The sequence below is a fragment of the Tupaia chinensis genome, unplaced genomic scaffold (assembly GCF_000334495.1).
Source record: "Tupaia chinensis unplaced genomic scaffold, TupChi_1.0 Scaffold142846_1, whole genome shotgun sequence".
In the NCBI taxonomy this organism is placed as follows: Eukaryota; Metazoa; Chordata; class Mammalia; order Scandentia; family Tupaiidae; genus Tupaia; species Tupaia belangeri.
The window spans coordinates 1619867-1635143 of record NW_006202691.1 but is presented as its reverse complement, the minus strand read 5'-3'; the positions used below and the strand labels follow the sequence as shown (position 1 = coordinate 1635143).

Sequence of the window (15277 nt, the reverse complement as noted above, 5' to 3'; positions counted from 1 at the left end):
AATGTAGACAGCCACTTCCTCTATGCAGATGAAACAGCGAGAGCAAAGGGCAGATGGGAGAGGACACGGGGTGGAGGGAGTGGCTAGCAAACCACCTCCCTCCATGGGGGCGCCTGCTGGGGTCTGATGCCAACTGCTTGTTAGCACTCGCTGTGGGTGGGCCCTGCGTGGAAAGCTTGTTATCCCATGCACCCCCTGAATCTTTGCCAAAGCCCCATGTCACCAGGAGGAAGGAGAGCCTAGAGAGACAGGGGCCCTTCCTGTGGCCACCCAGCTAGAAGAGGCAGAGCTGAGATTCAAACTCCAGCTGTCTGTCACCAACGCCCCCTCCCAGGGCCTGCCTCCGCTGGGGATGAGGAACTGAGACCTCCCCGTGAAGTGGGGACTGGCACACCAGCTCCAAGCGGATGCTGTGACGTGGACTCAGAGGTCCCCTCTCTCGCAGCGCTCAGCTGGAGACACTCTATAAACAGAGGCTTGAGAACGCCACCTCTGCTGCCTCGAGCCAAATCTCTCGCCATGCCAAATGGCTGGAGTGGTTCAGTGACAAGTGCGCTATGAGGACAAAATTTATGATGCCTCATTCAGAGTGAGTTGCTGACTCCCTGCAGTGAGGGGTGTGGGGGAAGGTGTCCTCTGCAGAGACAGACCAAGTAGGAATCCTGGGCCCCCAGCTGCTTCCCCTCGTCCCCACAGAGAGCACCCATAGTGACAAGGGTAGGTGGAGACAGGGAATTAGCCTCCAGCTGGGAGCGGGTGGTGTCCTGGACAGGACTTGCTTCGCGCTCACGCTGGGTGGAATGGACTCCTAGATGCTCTGGTTCCAGAATTCTCTCTCTGCTTTTGCCACAGAAATGCTCCAGGATGCTTGGGTCAGGCCCCAGGCCACTCCCCACCTGTTTTCCAACAGGTTTATACCTGGCCACCCCGTCCTCCCCAGGATTGGGTCACCCAACAAATATTTTAAAGAGTTCCTCCCTCTTCTCTCTACCTTTGAGTCATGAAAGAGAAAGATGATAAAGAATTAAACAAAAAGGGAGGAAGATTTAGCTCAGATTTCAGTTCTTCTGGGCTTATTTTTTTTCCCTTAAAAACAATTCAATATGAGCCCTTGCACGGTGTGCAGCGGACATCAGGACTCCAAGATGGCGTCTGTCGTACCAGTGAAGGAAAAGAAACTCATGGGTGTCAAACTCGGGGAGCTGCCAAGCGCATCCTGATGCGGCATTTTACCCCTGAAGGCATTGCCGGAGCATTTCAGAGAGGTTACTACCGGTATTACAACAAGGACGTCAACGTGAAGAAAGGGGGTGTTGCTGGGGTTTCTATGGTGCTGGCCGCTTACGTGCTCTTCAGCTACTGCCTTTCCTAGAAGGAACTCAAACACGAGCGGCGACGTAGATACCACACAAGAGGGCCAGCGTGGAGGGCATACACTGAACCAGACCTTCATCTCCTCGGCTTAGCACCCCTCCAAAGGATCTTGTTGAGTACTTTCATATCTCAGTCGAGAATTCACATCCAATAAAAGATGACTGGTATGTGAAAAAAAAAAAAATCAATACTATGTTCATGAGAAAAGCTCTTTTAGTCATAAATGTGACTGCGTTAGAAGAGCCATCATGGAAAACATCGTTAGGAATAGCATGTGATCTTAGACAGATGTCATTGCAACTCACCAAAGAGATCTGAACCTTCCCCTTCCACTCCTGAGAACAGCATGGGGATTTCTTTGGTATTCCCAAACTCAGAGGTTAGAACTGAGCACACATACAGGGCATGGGATGGACAGACTGCCTGGTAGGTATTTAAAATGTCTATCATATGGACAAGCTGAAAACCAGCTCACTTCACTGGTGGTCCCTTACCTAGACCTCTGCACTCTGCCAACAACTAAAGCCCAGCATGTTGTACAAGCAGGCCATGGGGCCGGGAGACAGAGCCCACAGTGCTGTTCACCGTGGTGCCACTCACTTCTCTCCCTAGCAGGAGAGTCCATCTGGCTCTTCCTCAGACCCTGCCAACTCCTACTGCAGTCCTAATTCTAACACCTTGGCTTCTCAGTCCAAACCATGTTAGCAGCATATATGCTGGAAGAATGGGAGAGCTTCTAGAGTTATAATGTTTAACCAAAAGTTTGGGGTACTGTGACCTCTCTTAAAATATGATGAAAGCTGTAAACTGTAGCTCCCCAAAACTCACACTCTCCTCAATGTGTTTCACATATAAAGCAGTTCTTAGCCCACAGAGGCTCAGTCATGGGACCCAGATTAAAAGCAGAGCTATAGAGGGTCAGCAGATGGCATGGCGGTTAAGGCACTGGACTCCCACTTGACCAACCAAGGTTTGAATCCTGGGCCTGGTGGCTTGCTTTCTCACTTTCCCTCTCTCTCAATCTCTCTCTCTCTCTCTTTCTCCTTCTCTGTGTCTCTCTCTGGTGAGCACATGTGACCTATAGCAAATTAAATAATAATAATAAGTGAAAAAAATCATTAAAAAAAAGCTGTAGAGACAGTCACACCTGAGAAGTGACCATTGGAGAGTGAGAGAAAGGCCAGGAGAGCCCAGAGAGCAGACACAACAGCTTTTCACACTGCTGTGGGGCTCCCACTGCCTGGAGCAAACACCCTCCACATTTGGCAGGCCTGGACACAGTGTGGTGTGGTATGGTATGGTGTTCATCTCAATGGCCCTGTCAGAGCCTAGCTCACTCCTAGTGCCTTGACCTAAGAAAGCTGGATGCACGCAAAACATGCCCTGAGCATTTGGGATGTTCCCGGCACTGTTCTGGGTGCTTCCTCTGTTTTAACTCACTTGATCCTCACAGTGGTCCGGTAAGGTATAATGTGGTGGAACCTGTATTTAAATTAGATTCTGTTTCTCAAATTCCATTTCCAGTGGTTAGACTATTAGAGATGTAATATGTGTCCAGAAAAATCACTTGGTAGATGGTATTTCTATCTATTGATCACTTGCCCTATGCCACACATGGCGTTAAGCATAGGGTTTACATACGTTAATTTATTATACAAGAAACCACATTTTATAGATAAATTGAAACTTAGATTATTTAACAAGGCAATAGGGCTAGTTAGTACTGGAACTGGGAATTCAAGTTTCTCCAATTCCAAATTCTTCGATGAGAATCAGTATGCTCTACTCCCCTCCCCAGGATATGACTATGTAAGCGCGTTGTTAGCCAAATTCTGAAAAGATCTTACATTACTGTCCAGGACACGACCCAAGTAGTGCAGGGTAATAGAAAGCGTGTGGGCAGACTTCCAGCTAAACATGACAGATTGATCTCCTGCATTTATTTTTTCTTCTGGCATCGATTTTTCGTAAAGATAGGTGCAGATGACAGCATGGTGTGATACCCTGCAGTGCAATCCTACATGACCAAAGGCCTCTCTGAGTACACCGGGACACGTGCTTGTCTGTGATCTGGGGCTCACTTGGGCTGGAGATAGATAGATCATGGCATCGTGACCATTTTGGGGGTGCTGTCTCTCTCATGCCCTCTCCTTCTCTCTCTGTCTCTCTTGCTCATAGAAAAATAAAGAAAAGGTAGCTGCAATAATCTCTCTGATCCCTGGACACATGTCCCTCTACAATATGACTTTGTCATTCTTCCCATCAAAGAAAAAAAGGAGAAGTTTCAGATCTGAGCTGACTTGCTTTGAACAACAGAATCCAGTAGAAGCAATGTTGCTTTTAAGTTCATTGTCCTGAGACCTCTCCTTAAAAAAGCTAGTCTAGCTCATTGGAAGATGAGGGGCTAATGGAGAACTAAGGCACCAAAACCCAGCACCAACCATCAGACATGAACGAGGTCCACTTGTGTTCTCCAACCCAGCCAACCACTAACTGCATGCAGCTGTGTGAGGTGGCACCCATGCCCAATCAGTCCACAGAATCGTGAGCAACAATAATTATTGCTATTGTCTTAAACCACTAAGTTTCAAGGTGATTTATTACACATTACAATGGCTAACTGATACATCCTCCCTAATCCCACTTCACCCATTGACCGTTGCAGAAAAATTAGGAATAATAACATTATAAAACTAGTAGACCAAAAGAAGATGAGAATAAGAAAGAAAAAAGAAGAAGAAGAAGGAAAAATGTTCTAACTTTTTACTGATGGACAGGCAGGTAGAAAAGTAGTCTCTGAGCTGAGAAAGTCAGAGTCCACATGCACATAAGAGAGAATGAGAAGTGAACCAAGGAGCCCCAAGAACTTCAAAGTATTTGGTACTTAAAAGCTCTATGTCCAGGACCAGCAGTTAGTGTAATGGCTATGTCGCTGGACTCCCATGTAGCCGACCACAGTTTGAGTCTCAGACACAGTGGCTTAAACTCACACCGGGCACGTGGGTGTGCGCTCACGATCCTGAGAGGAGAATGGAGAAGGGATTGTGGTATGGAGGAGAAGGGATTGCGGAGTGGCCATCCCCCCAGGGGGGGATTTCTCGCTTTCTGTCTCTCTGTCTCTCTCTGTCTATCTGGCGAGCGCACACGCCCTATAGCAAAAACTTCTCAAAACAAAACAAAACAAAACAAAACGAAAAACTCTATGTCCTCTGGGACCAGCAGTTGGAGTAATGGCTAGATCACTGGACTCCCATGTAGCCGACCACAGTTTGAGTCTCAGACACAGTGGCTTAAACTCACACCGGGCACGTGGGTGTGCGCTCACGATCCTGAGAGGAGAATGGAGAAGGGATTGTGGTATGGTCATCCCCCTTGGGGAGTGACTTCTTGCTTTCGGTCTCTCTGTCTCTGTCTTCCTGGCAAGCGCACATGCCCTACAGCAAAAAACTCTCAAAGAAAAAAGGAAAAAAAAAAAAAGCTCTATGTCCACAGAAGGCAAGGATGAGGCCCAGGGTTAAGATATAGGAGGCTAACCCTCTTCTCTTTTTTCATGGATGAGGTACAAAATCTGTTATCTGGAGAAATTGAACTGGAGACAATCTGGACTCCAGGACACTAGTTATAACAGAGGATGATAATGAAGAAGTTTATTAACTGGAAAATTAATTATAACTTGTAAATAAGTTGTAGGTGTTCACTTTCACTAGCTGCTCTTAGAACTCCAGCAGCCAGATGTCACTGCCCTTCTAGGCAGGTAACTGGAAGATTCTTCTCTGGAGAGACTGAGCTTCTTCCTCACCCCCATCCTCCACCCCTAGAAAAGACAACCACAAAATGTTATTTGAATTTCTCAATAGAAAAACCTCTAGCCATGTGGCCACTCTATTATGACGCCTACTAAACTACAAACCTACCGCTCCTAAATAGGAAAGATCGCCAGACATTTAAAGTAAGAGAAAGGTCAAAACAAACAGGAAACAAAAAGAGGAGGGGAAACTCAGAGAAAACAGACACTATTTAGCAGACAAACCTTAAAATAGAAAACCAAACAACTCTTAAGTTATTAACCTTGGGAAAACAAGACATAAGTATAAATTACCAAATAAAGGAACAAGGAAGAAAGTTCTCTAAAACTTAGAATACAATAACTAAAGTAAAAAAGCACAATAGAAATTGCCCACCACAATGAGTTAGATAAAAAATATTTTTAAGTATGTGTAACAGAATATCAGTATCAAATTTTAGAAACAAAGGATAAAGAGAACATCTGGAAAGTCCTAGAAAGAGAAAAAAAAAAAAAAAACCTAAGAGATAGAGGAACAGAAAATAGAAGGGTATCAAGCTTCTCATCAGAATAACTGAACAGGACACTGGAAAATGCCTTCACAATGCGGAAAAATTTTATGCCCATAATTTTATACCTAGCCAAACAATCAATCAATGTAAATCAATCAAAATAAAAACATTTGCAGACATTCAGGACTCAAAAACATGCAGGATTTAAAAACTGAAAATTATGAAAGAGGAAGTCAAGACAACTAGGAACAGAAGCTCCAACACAGAAAGAAGACAAGGTAAAGTCTAAGGGCCAACTAGAGGGTAGCCAGCCTAGTCTGAAGCATCAGAATCCAGTGTACTGAGGAAGGAAGACTACAGGGAAAACAGGAACAGAGAAAGGATTGTAGACTATATGGCATATATATATATATAATAGGAAAAATTATTACTCTATCTCTGATACACCCACTAAGTAAACAAGGTGAAATGTCAACAAGTAGGCAAAACTTAGACATGGGAAAAGGGTGCTGGCAGATTATTTATTCCAGGAAAAAAAAATGAGAAATAAAATTTAGGTGAATGTCTTGAAATCTAGAGTAAAGAACAGGTAAAAAGGAGTTACTGTGTCTCACATGGCTTTTTTTGGAAGAACAGGCCAAGAAATAGAAAGAGCTGGGCCTGCTCAGACTGCTTGACCTGTGGGCTTCAACATTTACCAAGTCTTCTAGGCTATTTGATGTTTAACTATGGGCATATGCCACTTTTAAAATAAACTTTAATTTTTATGTGAAAATGAAGCGCAGAGGCTCTTGGAGTCAGATTGCCTGGGTTTAAGTTTTACTCTACCCTTTATGGTGGCAGAGCCTGAGTCAAGCCACTGGATTTGCTGAGCTACAATTTCCATATCTATCTTGCAAAATTGAGGTGAAAAGGAAACACAACTTCTGCTAAGAGCCAAGCACAGAGTATGTGCTCAATAAATTATAGCTATTGTGATTTTTAGGATTTCTGAGAGAGCTATCCTGCAGTATAGTGGTTAAGGTGGCTGGATCCAACATGGACCACCACATGGTTTGAGTCCTGGACTCAGGTGGTTGAGAAACACACTGAGCACCCGTGTATGTATGCCTAAAATACCAAAAGGAGAGGTAGATGAAGAAGGGATTGTGGTGTGACCATTCTCCATAGAAGATACTTTCTCTTTTTTTCTCTTTCACTCTCTTTCTGTCTCTCTCCAGCAAGCACACACGCTCCCTGGCAATTTTTTGTTTCTCTAAGAAATTCCATAGTGCAGAGTGAAAGCAAACTCCACTGTCCTAGCTTTGGGAGGGATGGAGAAAGCCTGGTTAAATGTCACTCTCACATTTGTCAGTAAGGTTTCCAGCTATTGTTAAGCTGCAGAAGTTCTGTGGGCCCCCACCCATCCCTTCAATACTTGGTTATTAGTGATGTCAGAGTGGGTTTTCAGAGTGGGTTACAAGGAGATGGGGTGTGGGAGAGTGGCTTTTTGCATAAAGACCCAATTCATGACTGTGGGCTTTCCTTCTGACACCATCATTCCACATAGCTAACTTGCCTCCATGGGAGGGATCAAAAGTCACTCTAAGATAGGGCATTCCGTGCAGAGCTGGAGGAGGCAGCTCCAGGCTCAGCTGGGGGCTGAGAGCCCGCTGCAATCAGGCAGAAAGGTCCTGCCCCTGGCCTTCCAGGGTCCTGGGCTCAGAGCAGCCAGCAATGACCTTATGCCCCACCACACTGCGGCAGCCTCCATGGAAGGAGCGAGACTGTGACCTCTCAAGCACCTGGGTCCAAGACTCAAACATGGCTTAAAAATGAGGGGACTTCAAAAGTTTGTGGAAAATGGAATTTAAGTATGAGTTTAGTTTATTTTGTTGCAAAAAAAATAAAATCCATGCATAGTCTTTTTGTAATACACATTTTCCATACATTTTTCAAGACACCCTGTGTATGTACATAGTTTTTTAAATTTATAAATCTATTAAAATTTTTGCCAGAGGGCACATGTACTCACTGGAGATGGGGAGAGAGAAAGAAAGAGAAAGCAACCTCAATGGGGGATGGTCACACCATAATCTCTTCTCCATTTCTCCTTTTGGGATTTTGAGCATGCACACACGCAGTGCCTGACCATCAGGTCTGGGACTTGAACTGTGTAGTTGGCTATGTTGGATCATGCTGCTTTAACCACCACACCACCAGCTGGCCCTGTCCATACTTATTTAAACAAACATACCAAATGGGGAAAAGTCTGGAGAGAGAGAGAGAGACTGTAAAATGTTCATCATTGTTCTCTCTGGATGGTGGGATCTGGGCTGATCTTCTGTTCTTTTTGCTTCTCTGTATATTTTGATTTTTATACAATGGTCATACTTCCCCTTTATAATTTTGATTAATAATAGCAACAATAAAGAATGAGATTGTTGAACCTGTGAGTGGGGAGTGGAAGAGATAAGAAGGAAAGTTCCAGGTAGTCTAAAAGGAACAACCTTCAGCCTGAGAGATTCAGTAATAGCAGGAAACAAACATGTCACTGCTTTAACAAGAATTCAAAGAATCTGTAGGGTGGGGGTGAAAGGCATAGCAGAATGGTAAAAAACAGTTCATGCTTCAATAACAGTGCATGCAATGCGCTGCTCAATAATTTAACTCCTTGAGCCTCACGTAGACCTCATGTGAGACGGTCACTTTATTATCTCCATTTAAAGATGAGACTGGGACCCAGAGAATCTCAGCACTTGCCTGAGGACCCAGCTAGCGATGACCTCAAACATTTGGCTCTAGAATCTGAGTCGGTAACTCATAACACGATGGCAGAAGGAGCACAATTGTCATCAGAGAGCGAGAGATGCTGAAATCCCAGGGGGTGTCATGTCACTCTTAACCTGAAGAAAAGCTACTTTGTATTTTCCAGAGGTCTTGAAAACCACGGTTACCCTACTGGTTCCCCTCCTTCTACTCCACTGCCTGGGCCTCCAGAGAGGACAGCAAGGTCGTAGCCACGGACTTGGAAATCAACCGCTGTGGCCTGGAGGTTAGACTTCACTAATGGCTAATAGCTCCCAAGCATGTCCACCAGACACGTTCTCAGTGCTTTCACAATCTTCTGTTTAATCTTTACATGTGTCCTGTAAGGTCGACCTTGATGCTCGCCTTCTTGTGTTTACTTCACACTTCTCCTCCCCCTCATACTGGAAGTTCCCTGAGTGCAGGGACCTGTACACCTTGTTTACCTTGTGTCCCCAGTGGTTAGAGCTTTGTCCTGTATGTCACTGGTTGCCATCCACTGATGAGCTGGTGCTATTTTGTCAGTATGGATATTAGGCTCAGAGGAGCTAAAGAACTTGTTTAAGACCCCACAGTGAATTAGTCCTGGAACTGGGCTTCAGGGTTGGATCTGACCCCATAAATGCCCTCGACAGTCCTGTTTCAAGGTATATGTGTCATAGAGAAGGCAGCTGTGGCCACCTGGGAGCTGCAGCAGCGGTGGAGAGAGGAAGAACACCTGAGCCGGGGGGAGGACTGAACCCATGATGAGGACAAGAAGAGTCACCAACAGGAGACAGCATGGACTCTGGGCCATATGACTGACTTCTGGTCTTACTTCATAGCCATGTGACCCTGGGTTAATCACTCTGAGCCCCTGTTTCTCATTTGTAAAATGAGAGTGAACTGTCATGAGGACTAGCTGGATCTGTACTCACAGATAATGTAGAACAATAAACAGCCCCAAATGGAGAGGATGGAGAGGTTCTGCTGGGGGACCAGCCAGCCCTGTCTTCTCAGCTACACAAAATAAAAACAGTGTAGAAACATCCAGGGATGGGGCCGGCAGGTGACGTGGTGGTTAAGGGTGCTGGACTCCCACATGGCCAACTGTGGTTCATGTCCTAGACATGGTAGCTTGCTTTCTCACTTTCTCTCTCTCTGGTCAAATTAAAATAAAAAAATAAATAAAGCTAAATAAAATAATTTTTTTAAAAAAGATAAAAAGAAACACCCAGGGATGGACCACCATAGGCTGACAGTGCAGCATCGGGGAGCCTTACTGTATAAAATCTACTCCAAAGCAGATGGGTGCTGGTCTGCGACCTTTATGCCCCCCCCAAACCCACCCCACTCCTGCCACACAGCAGGGGGTGGGCAGTGGGTGAGTGAGCAGGCTTCATCTGGGTTTGCAGCCACTCCCCATTGCTCCCTCAGCTCCGCCTCCTGTCGGATCAGCAGTGGTACTGGATTCTCATGGGAGTTGGATTCCTATTGTTTCACTGCATATTACAATGCAGTAGTGTTAGAAATAGTGTACACAGTGGACGTGGTGGTCTTGGGTCACCAGGACCAACTCCCCTCACCCCTATCCCATCTGAGGAGGGATTGTCTTTTACAAGGCTAGTCTCTGGTGCTAGGAGGGTTTTGGGGTGGGATCACTGGCCTAGAATGATCACTGTTTTATTACTTGCAATTCTTAGACTGGTAGCACCTGGACAGGTTTTCTGTTGGTCTTACCTGGGCTCACTCACAGGGCTGGAGTCAGCCTGATATCTGGGGGCTGGCTGGTCTGGGGCAGGGTTTCTCAAACTCAGCCCTATTGACATTTGGGACCCATAATCCTTTACTATGGGGACTGTCTTGTGCACTGTAAAATGTTTAGCAACATCCCTGGCCTGTGTCCACTGGATGCCAGTAGGACAGCCAAAAATATCCTTAGACATTGCCGAATATTTTTGGAGAGGAGTACAAAATTGTCCTTTGGTTGAGAACTGAGAACTATGGGAACTCTGGGGACTTCTCTCTGGTCCCCATTATTTCCTTTCCTGGTAGGCTGGCCCAGTCTTCTTCCCATGACAGCAGAAGGGGTCTTGGCCCCAGTGCATCTCACCTTTTAGACTCCTACTTGCTTCACAGTTGCTGATGTTCCATCGGCCAAAACAAAAGCCTGGACAAGACCAGAGCCAATATGGGCAGGGTCTACACCTGGATATGGAAACAGGTGGGCCTGCTGATTGGGAGCCATCACTATAACAACCTGTCACAGCAATCTGTTCATCATGACAACCACCAGTGTTTCCAGGGGAGGGGCCATGTGACCTGAAGCTGATCTCTTTCTCCTGTGATCTCACCTACACAATAAGAGATGGACTTATTGTGAGTGGTCCCAGCTCTGTGGCTGCTTCACTCAGCCAGCAGGAGTTACATTGAAGGAGAGCTGGGCCTTCATTGGAAGAGGACTCTCCTTGGTCTAGCACAACCCAGACAGGTGTCAGTTAGCCTTGTTCACCCTTCCAAATCAACCTTTCCAGACTACAAAATCTGGAATTTTAAAATATTAACAGAATGCAATACTTAATAGTCCTCTAACATCTTATAGTTCTCAAAAAGTTTCTCCATTTTCTAGGAGATGAGATTATGTTCTGACCTACAAATTGCAGTGGTATAAACATAACAGAGTCTTGGTTCACTGTTCAGGGCAGATGTGGCTGGTTGGATGAAGGCACCCTATCATTCAGCCCTGAAGCCTAGGAGATCCCCCTCTTCCCTAGAGCTTCCTGGTTGCCCTGGACAATGGCAAGACAAAAGAGCAAAGAGCCTCATGGGACCAGGCCTGGGGATGACACCTCCTCTTCACCTTCCAGGGGGCAGAACTTAGTGACCATGGGGAGGAAGGTGCTAGAGATGAAGGTAACATTGAGCCCAGGAGGAAAGGGAATCAGGCTTAGTGAATTCAGCCAAGTTCCTTCCATGAAAACACATTTTCTTATTATGTTCCCACAAGATCCCTAGTTGGAAGGAAGGTTCCTACATGCACTCAGCTGGGGTCTCAGTATACAGAGAACTTAGGGACCTGGTCTCACATTTGACTGAGTCCAAAAGCCCAGCCAGAGGCTTCTTTATTTGTCATTCTACTTGATCAAATGTGTGTATGTGTGTGTGTGCGTATGTATTGAGTCAGAAAAGTCATGATATGTTTTTCTATGACAAATGCATCATGACTTTTCCAATGACCCAGCATATATGTGTGTGTGTATATATATATATATATCCTGCAGGATTTAAATTTTTTTATGACCCAGCTTCTTGTATGCACACCTCAGTTCCTTCCATACCTGCGTTGAGGCCTGGGTTGACTCCAAGGAGTAGAAAAGGGGGCTGGAAGGAGCCACTCCTCTTAGTAGCATTCCCTTCCTCCCCTTGGCACACTCAGGAGGCCAACACTGCCTCCGTCCCCTCCTCTTCCTCACCCTTAATATTTGATTTTGTCTTTCTGAGGTCATTACCTCAGTTCACACCACCCCGATCCATCCCCTCCACTCCCACTGTCCCTATTCCAAGTCACACCACCTCTACCAATTCCAGTCCACTTTCCTCCTGGGCTTTGGGGTCAAGTCCCCACCCTACAATTCGTTATTGTCATTGTGAGTCTGAGCAAGTGACTTCAGTCTGTTTCTCTATCCTTAAAGGGAGGATGACAGGATTATCCTGAAGACACGTTGTGAGAATCCCATGAGCCTGGAGTGTGGGTAAATGTCCTTTGTAAAGTGCAAAGCTCCTGTAAGGTCCCCCTGTCTCAAGTCCTCAGGCCTTGCATTGCCTAGAGCATAGATCCATGACCCTCACCCTGTAGAACAGACCTTCCACAGCCTGGTTTCTCCTTAGTGATTGTTTTCCTCTTTCTGGGCCCAGTCAGAAATGCCTCCCAGTTGTGACCTGTCAGTTTCTACCTCAGGATTTTGTCTCCACACCTTTGTTCAAGGTGTTTTCTCTAAATGCCTCCTCTCCTGTTTTTATCCATAAACTCTCTTCCTCTGTTTCAAATCATAGTGGATACCAATTCTTTTATGAGTAAACTTTACCCCTTCTGACTTCTTGTACTTCTCACCTAGTTACACAGTTCTATCTCATAATTACTAATGCTGCAAATTACATTGCACTGATTCAGCCTCGTACCGGGAGAGGCATACAGAGTAGGTTAAGATATACTCTTGGGGGCCAGCAGGTGGCTTGGTAGTTAGGGTGGTGGACTCCCACATGGCCAATCACAGTTTAAGTCCTGGACCTGGTGACTTGCTTTCTCACTTTCCCTCTCTCTCTCTGTATCTGATGACTGTAGCATGTTGAATAATAATAATAATAATAAACTATTTAAAAAAAAAAAAAAAGACATGCTTCTGGCCCTTGAGGGGCTTCCTGACAGCTTAGAAGGACAGACATAAAGGCAATCAAGTACCCAGTGATAGAGAAAGGCTTTTAGAAGGTGCCAGTAGAGAGGAAGCAGCTCTGGATGCTTCCAGGATCCTTCGGGGACTTCCTAGAGAAATTCAAGGGAACCAGGCCTTGGAAGTGACTGAGATGGCAGCAGGTGAGAGACCCAGCCAGGAGAGGAAGAAAGAATAATACACAATGAGGTTCAGGGAAGGCAAAATGGTATACCCATGAGGGCAGGATTCCCACTGGCTTGTCTTTGCCTTCTTAAATTAGTTCTCAGCCTCAGGACATTGTCTGCCCTAGCCCATGGTGAGTGCTACAGGAACACCAAGCAGTAAGGGCACCGGGCCAGTACCTGCTGTTGTTGAAGAGCCTCCCCACCCCTGCCACTGTCCTCCCGGGTCAAGGCAGTGGTGTGTATACTCAGAGAGCATCAATTCAGTGAGTCAGATGGGCAGCCTACAAAGGACTGTCAGGCCTGGTCTTAACTCAGAGCCCTCTGTAATGAGGCATTTCTTCCCTCTGTGCGTCAGTTTCCCCACCAGTCGAGTGAGGTGATTTCTAAAACATAAGGGAGCTTCATAGCAAGGAGAGGAAGCTGTAGAGTCAGGGTACCTGAGTAAAATTTCCAACCTTCTTAGTGACGTTGAGTAAGCAAACTAATCTCTACCTGCCTCCGTTTCCTTGTTTATAAAAGCGAATAATACCATAAAACCCAATCAGAACACCATAGTAGGGCCCAAAAAATTTAATTGCACAGGGCCAGCAGGTAGCATGGTGATTAAGGTGGCTGGTTTCCACATGGCCAGCTTTGCGGTTCAAGTCCTGAACCTGGTGACTTGAAAAATATGCTGGCTGTGTGTGTACGTGCATGCCCAGAATCCCAAGAGGAGAATGGAGAAGGGATTTCAGTGTAGCTATCCCCCTTGTGTGTGTGTGTGTGTGGGAAGTTTCTTATTTTCCCCTCTCTCTTCCTCTCAGTCTCTCTGGCAAGTGTACACGCCCTATAGCAATTGAATTAAAAAAAAAAAAAAAACTAAACTAAAATTCAATTGCGCAGTGTGGAGTCTCATTATGACGAGGAGTGTCATTATGGGGAGTTTGGAGCCAATCATGTTTATGTGTATTCAATTATTTTGAGACTTTACAGTAGGCTTCTTGTGGATAGAAATGTGTTCATATCTATTAATGCGTAACACAGTAAGTGTGACATGAAGGTGACTAATTTGTGGTTGCAAAACAAAAGCTTTCCAGCTGGGCTAGGGTATGGGCTCCCTTAGGAACAACTCAGTGTCCCAGCTGAGACAAGGTCAGGGTCAGACCCTGGCAGGACCAAGCCACTCCCTGAAGCTTGGAATCCTGCACCCCCGCACACCAGCTGCCTCCAGAGCTGTGTCTGCTCTGCTCAAAGTGAGGTCCTAGGGATGTTGGGGAAAACCCTGACTCGGATGATATCTAGGGCAGGCAAAGAAGACATGTTTTCAAATCCTCAAGGGGTCAGGGGACAGTTCAGGCATGTCAGCTAGAGACCACTCTCCTCCTTTTTGTGAAAAATGCTCAAAACTAAGTACATGATTATAGCGCCAGTGGTGAGTCCCCTTTGGTTGCTGAAACATAAGCTTCTCCTGGGTCATGGGGGATAGCAGGGTCAGAATAAAGCCAGTGCCTGGCTCTCCAGCCCTCATGAGAATCCCTGGCCTTGGCCCTCTCCCTCCCAGAAGAGGCCTGCAGAAAGTTCCCAACACCCTCCACTATGACCAGCTGTCTCAGGCCATCAGTGGGAGCCACTACACCAGAGGACAGCTTGAGTAGGGGCCTGTGTTCCAGAAGCATATGGAAAAGAGTCAGGAGAGTTTCTTACTGAATCTGGGCATAGTGCCATTCATGCTGTGTCTTAGAAGCACAGACATTAGTGTCAGCAGGGACCTGGGGAGACTTCCTTTCACAGATGAAGAACTGAAGCCCAGAGGTGGAATCTCCATGCCTCCCTCGCTGATTTTTCTCTGTCCCTTTTGCTGGTCCCTTCTTACCTCTTACCTCCTGCCCTCTGGATGTGGATGTGCCCCAGAGATAAATGCTTAAATACCACATACATACATACACACACACACAGCTAGGGTTTGAATGTGACCCCTCAAAATGCATGCATTGAAGTTTGATTGTGATGGTATTGAGTGTGGAAACTTAATCCAACTATGAAATTAAGAGGTGGAGGCTTGGAAAAGCCAGAATCCATGTGTATCTGAGGTGGGCTTAGCCCTGCCCCTTTAACTAAAAAGCATCTGCCTTCAAACTCTACTTCCAGCCCAACACCAGCAAAAAGCCAGGTAGGGTGGTCTCTGTCTTATTTCTGTCTCTGTCTCTCTTGCTCCCTCTACCTTTCTCTTGAAAGTTTTCACTTTTA

The 15277-nt window shown here is 45.9% G+C and overlaps 1 pseudogene; it reads left to right on the top strand.

The window, feature by feature from the left end:
• Window positions 1-1145: 1145 nt before the first annotated feature.
• LOC102491693 (ATP synthase subunit f, mitochondrial pseudogene) lies at window positions 1146-14685 on the top strand (annotated as a pseudogene).
• Window positions 14686-15277: the final 592 nt, after the last annotated feature.